General features: G+C 57.5%; 1 long non-coding RNA gene across 1 annotated transcript; it reads right to left on the bottom strand.

Moving 5' to 3' along the window:
• Positions 1-1,704: 1,704 nt before the first annotated feature.
• LOC131492889 (uncharacterized) lies at positions 1,705-5,580 on the bottom strand. Its single transcript, XR_009252332.1, has 2 exons — positions 3,500-5,580; positions 1,705-3,406 (listed from the first exon to the last, which is right to left on the bottom strand). It is a non-coding gene; the product is annotated as an uncharacterized LOC131492889 (long non-coding RNA).
• Between the last annotated feature and the right edge of the window lie 207 nt (positions 5,581-5,787).

Here is a 5,787-nt window from a genome sequence, read left to right as displayed (position 1 = left end):
TGCACATGAGCCCTCCCTCCCCACTACTGAGCCCACAGCAGACATCACCAATCGATCGCCACACTTTCCCCGCCCCCGGATAGGAACCTGTCTCAGAGCTCCTCTCAGGCCAGAGTGCTCCAGGCAGCCGCTTCCAACCTAGCAGAGCTTGTATGTGACATGAAATCTGCCTTCCGTCCTTACACTGTAGGCTGAGAAGCTGCTGTTCCAGAGTCCGGCACCTCCAGAAAAAGCCAGAGCTTGAGTGAAAAATGCAGCAGGAAATCAGGACGGGGGTGGGAGAGGCGATCCAGCTGGTGTAAAGGGCTCTTAGTACCAAATGGGCCGTGGGCAGTGTGTGCAGCACGTAAGAGCCCCTGGCAGTGGGCAGGGTGTGGAGAGCACAGTCACAGGGAGCGGACACCAGGAGAGAGGCCCCTCTGGACTGAGCCACGGCCTTGGATCAGGGAACTGCTTCTGCATCTCATTCCACGGGCGTGAAGTCTCTGTGGGGTCTCCACTGTACATTGAGGGAAACTGAGGCTGGGAGAGGCTCCAGTCAAAAGTATATGAAGCTGATATGGGCACCCAAGTTTGCCAGTTGCAAAAGCCCGCCTTCTGCGAGCCGCCATTCAGAACGTACGGCCTGTTTCCTTGAGCCACTGGCCACAGTACGGCTGTGCCTGGGGGAGACCTGTTGTGGCCTTGGCACTCGGGAGCAGGAAGGCTGGGTCCTGCCATGTGCAGCGTGCAAGGTAAGCAGACTGAGGCGGTCTGCCTGAAGTCGTTTCTCTGCTTTTCCAGTCCCCGAGGCGTTTGAGTTTGTGAACCTCAGACCAGGGGATGGAACACTGGGTGAGAATCCCTCTCGGCCACGCTCTTTTATGGTGTAACCCCAGGCAGCGCTACCCTTTTCTGGGTCTCAGTTTACTCATTTATGACCAAGAGCCTTGGGACAAGTCTGCAATATGCCAGCACTGGACCCCCCCCCCCCCCCCCCCGCCGGGGGCTAGTTGAAAGGGTTGCGTCCCAGGCCGCTGGGTTAGAACCTGCACTGCCCCAGGGCCCAGGTCATCCACACGCTCACGGAGGGAGGAGAACCATCGAGCTTGCGAGTCCTAGGGTCCCCTGCACAGTCAACAACCGAGCATCCTGAAAATCACACAGTCAGCACCTGAGGCTGGGCCGAAGCCCATGCCTGCAGCTCAGGCTGCCTGTTCCAGCCAAGAAGGCTGAGCTGGGAGGGCCGGGCATGAAGGCCCTTGTCGGGATGGGAGGGAGATCCCTTGTAAGTGTGGCTGTGCGCAGGCCCACGGTGGCCAGGAGAGCCCAGCCCGCCAGGCAGCCGCATGGAGCTCCCAGCCTGGGGCAGGAGGCCAGGCACAATGACATACAGAAGCAACTGGGGACAGCCACCTGGGTGTGAGGAGGGAGGGGACAGAAGCTGCCAGAGGCCAGAGGAGAGGGTGGTCAGGATGGGCCTGGGGCTGGAGGCTAAACATTTCTCTCCACTGGGGTGCCGGTGACCCCAAGACCTGGTAGGGGGTATCTCAGGCCCTGTCGTGGAGCAGCGGGGGCCACAATTAAATTTAAGTGCTCATCCATTCCCCCCCCCCCCACAAGCACCAGCATTTTCCATCCCTTTTATGGATTTCTGAGGAATGATAAAATGCAGCTGTTTGGGCTCCTGAGCCAATGAAATAATGAAAGGTGGCCTGAGTCCCCTCCAGGGAAATCAGCCGCTTATTTATTCCTTTTGACTCGAAGACTTGTATCCATGTTTCATAATGAACCTGCCTCTCCATCGCCCCGGCCCTCACCTCAAACCACTTGCCAGTGACTTCTTTGTAGATCTCTAAACACCTTCTGGCCATGTGATCTTGGTTGATATTTTGCTTCACTTTCCTCCTCTGAAAAAAATACGGGTTCCCTAACCCCTGTGCCGTGCAGGGCCCTTGGCACAGTTAGATGAGAAATTGTAGCCCCTGGCCTAGACGAATGCCTGGCATACAGTCGGTGCTCAACGATGCCACTTGCCTGCCCATTTGCTGCCTTGTAGCTCTCCTGGAGGGTGCGGGATTCACATAAAGCAAGCTGCCTGCTGCTGTTCTCGTTCTAGCTACTTCCTTAGCCACGAAAACAGCCTCGGCCTTCGTAGGCATGGATTGCCCAGATCCATGCGGTGGAGAGCCTCGCCGTAGCCTTGAGACAGGAAGGGCCAGCCTTTGCAATTCCAGCACACGGCTGACGCCCAGAGAGCCCGAAGGCCTCCCCAGGCCCACTCTGCAAGAGCAGATGTAGCGCAAGGACCGGGAAACAGGACTTGGCCGCCACCCCACTCACGTCCCGGGGAGAGCCTGGCTTCGGAACGCTTTTGCTCCCTTTCTTGCTCCGTTTCTGCCTCCTAAGCTGGCTGGACGTCTTCGTTTCACCAGGGTCTACCCTTCAGTGTTGGAAAGTGACGAAGCCTTGAGCCCTCAGGAAGGAAGGAGGCACCTTTCCTTCTTCCTCCGTATTTCCTGACAGCCTGGCCGCCCACCCCGGGCCTCCTCGTAAGCTAGCGTGCACGGGGCGTGATGGGCTTTCTGTGTCCGCAGGTGTTTCAGCTTACCCAGAGACCGTGTGGGGGGCCGGCTGCCAGGTGTGCTAGGGGACCTCTAACCCAGACAGTCCTGGGGGCTCTGTTATTTGTCATCATCAACCGCTCAGGTCGACGGGCTATTGTTGAGTTTCTAGAACTACAGCTGCCATGAAGTGAGCCGGATTACGTTCCTTCACCCGATATGCCCAAGTCCTGACACACCCAGTACCCGGGAAGGTGAACCGTCTCTTCATTTGGCAATCAGGCCTTTGCTGATGTAATTAAGGATCAGGACGAGAGAGCGTTCTGGATTGCGGGTGGGCCTCACAAGGAGACGGAGATCTGAGACACAGATACACACAGGGGAAAGCCGCGTGAAGGCAGAAGGGAGGACTGGAGGGATGTGTCTACGGGCCAGGGAACACCAAGGATTGCCAGCAACCGCCAGAGGCCGGAAGAGGCCAGGAGGGATCCTCCCTGGGGCCTCGAGAGGGAGCAAGGCGCCACCAACACCCTGATGTCAGACCTCTGGCCTTCAGGACTGTTCTAAGCCACCCAACTTGTGGTATGTGTTACAACAGCCCTAGAAAACGAATACACCACATAAAGAATGAAACGTTTAGAATGGACTGTCCGTGTGTTTGAGATGTTTCCAGGACAGGTGACGAGGCCTCCAGCGGTCGGAGGCCCCTGAGGGGCTGTATGATGGCGGCTCTGGGGCTGAGAGGCCAGCAGGCAGCCATGGGCGACACTGCGGGGGGTGACCTGTGCTTGGCTTCAAAGGCTGCTGAGCATCGGCGGGGTCCGGGGCACCTGGGCCGGTGTCGGGGTCTTCGCGTGCTGTGCCTGTGTGGGGTGCGCGATGCGTCAGAGCAGACGGCAGAGAGACAAGCTGGCAGGGAATCATGGGAAATCGAGTCCCCCAGCTTCCTTACTGACCTTAAGGGCCTTGGGGGCCCTCTGCTCATCCAGAGCAGGTATTGTGGAGATCCCTGTGTTCCAGGCAGTGGTGGGAAATATAGCCAAACCATGCCCTCTCTCTTGCCGTCTACAGGGAGACAGGAGTCCAGGAGGTGGACAACCCCAGCCTGAGGGGCGAGGGTCACAGAAGCTCGTAGGAAAAAATACAAGGGGATCGGAGCAAGGAGCCTTCTCCCTGCCTGGGGAGTCCAGGGAGGCTTCCGGGCAGAAGGGGTGAGTGAGTGGCTCCAAGAGGTTCCTAAGAAGGAGTCCTTTGAGTAGGGAAGGCACGACATGCTCCCAAAAGTGTGATGTGGCCACATCAGACTGGAGGGTGGGGGACCAGGACAGAGCACCGAGCGGGAAGAGGCGAGGGCATGGTGGGGAGCAGGGGAGAGGGGACTCGGCTGGAGGATGAAACAATGCTTTGTGACCAAATGGGAGGAAGGGAGAGGGCAGGAGGGTGGGGTGTGACTCGGGCTACTGAGCCGGAGGACTCATGGGCAGCGTGAGGGAACTGCTTCTTTGTGGCGGGGCTGAAGGCAGGGTTTGGCCTGCAAGGGCCCTTCCCTGACCGGGCAGAGGAACAGATACACCCCCCCCCCCCGCCCTCCGCAACACACACATGAACTCGTCTCCCGACTCTGTCTCTCCTACCCCTTACTCTTTCTTCTTTGTCTGTAGTCTGTTCCCTACTAATAGGGAGGGCACAACCCAGCCCTAGCCCTAGGGTGGAGAAGGAGGGACAGGAGGTGAAGCCCGAGTCCCAGAGAGAGCCACACCTCTGCAAAGGCAAAGGGCAGAGACGGATGGCTGTACAGACAAGCGACAAGGACACACAGACAGCAGGGACTCACCCACTGACGTACCACGAATCGGAGAGACACAGAGACTCCAGTCACACCATGATGTAGACCAAGAAAGATACTCAGGTACCCACAGACACACACACACACACACACACACACACACACACAAAGGCACACAGATGCCTAGCCAGATCGACACAGGCAGAGCCACGAGGACAAAGAGGCTTTGAGCGAGGCCAGCCCGCCTCCAGAACCCAGACATCCCAGCTTTGCAGTCCCCCTAGGAACCCTCTGAACCGCCAGGAGAAATTCCTGGGATATTAGCTAAATTTCAGACACAAACATTCCGGTCTCCCTCTCCAGATGTAATGCTCCTGAAAGCCTGCACAGCCCTCCCTCGGCTCGCCCCCACGGCCCCCGCTCCCTGACTCGGAGGAATGCTGCCTGTCGGCTCAAGGAAGGGGGTAGTCCGGGAGAGGTGGAAGGTCCACACCAGGCAGGGAACACAAGGCCACACTGGTGGGGTTGTCTGTATACTGCGGTGGGGGGGAGGGGGGGATCGTGACAGATGAGGTGGTCAGGCAGAGCCTAGGGTCTCCCTTGTGGCAGGGTGGGGCTCTGCCCAAAGCTGGGGCTGACCAGGCCCCAGAGAGGTATGGAGAAGTCTCTAGACTGAAGTCAGAACTCTGACTTAGAGTTCAGCTCTACACCAGAAGGCTTGGCTCATCATGGGGGCACCTTGCAAAGGTTTGGGTCTTGCTCATCTCCCCACAGACGCACTGGCCACTTCTCCGCTCCAGGAACATGCCAGATCCTTCCCACCTCAGGGCCTTTGCACGCACTGGTCCCTTCACCTGGAGCTCTTCCTGTGACTCAGCCTCCGTCTCAGCATAAATGCCACTTTCTCAGGGAGGTGTCCCCCTTACCGACGTAAGCCTCTTCTTATTTCCTTTTCAAACACCTGGTTCTTCTCCTTCATGGCCCTGATCTCAGTTTGTAGCTGTTGCTTTACCTGCATAGCTTCTATTCAAGCCCTCCCCTGGGCTAGATCGGAAGCCTCTCGAGGATGGACCTCATGTCTGTTAGAGCTTAATACAGAGCACGTGCTCAGCAAATACAGGTCCTGTCTCCCGGGCCAACCACGCCATTTGAAAAGCCTTCAGCCTCAGTCTCTGTATCTACAAAGTGGGTTGAAGCTGCATTTCTCTCACAAGATTCCCGTGGGAAGAAAATGAGATGATGAATGCAAAAGCATTTTGGCAAACGCCCCCTCGCCTCGAGTAAGGGCTGCATGGCCTTCCTTCTTATACCACCGCCCCCCCACCCCCGCAACCCAGATCTAGACACAGACAGGCTCTGTAAACATGTATCCAGAAGTGTTTGCCTGCCTACAAAGTATGCTTTCAGAGGTGCTGTGAAGCATCCTAACTCTTTGCTGATGCCTGGAATCCACGGTTC

Source organism: Neofelis nebulosa, chromosome 13 (genome assembly GCF_028018385.1).
Source record: "Neofelis nebulosa isolate mNeoNeb1 chromosome 13, mNeoNeb1.pri, whole genome shotgun sequence".
Lineage (NCBI taxonomy): Eukaryota > Metazoa > Chordata > Mammalia > Carnivora > Felidae > Neofelis > Neofelis nebulosa.
This window is presented reverse-complemented; position numbering and strand designations above follow the sequence as displayed.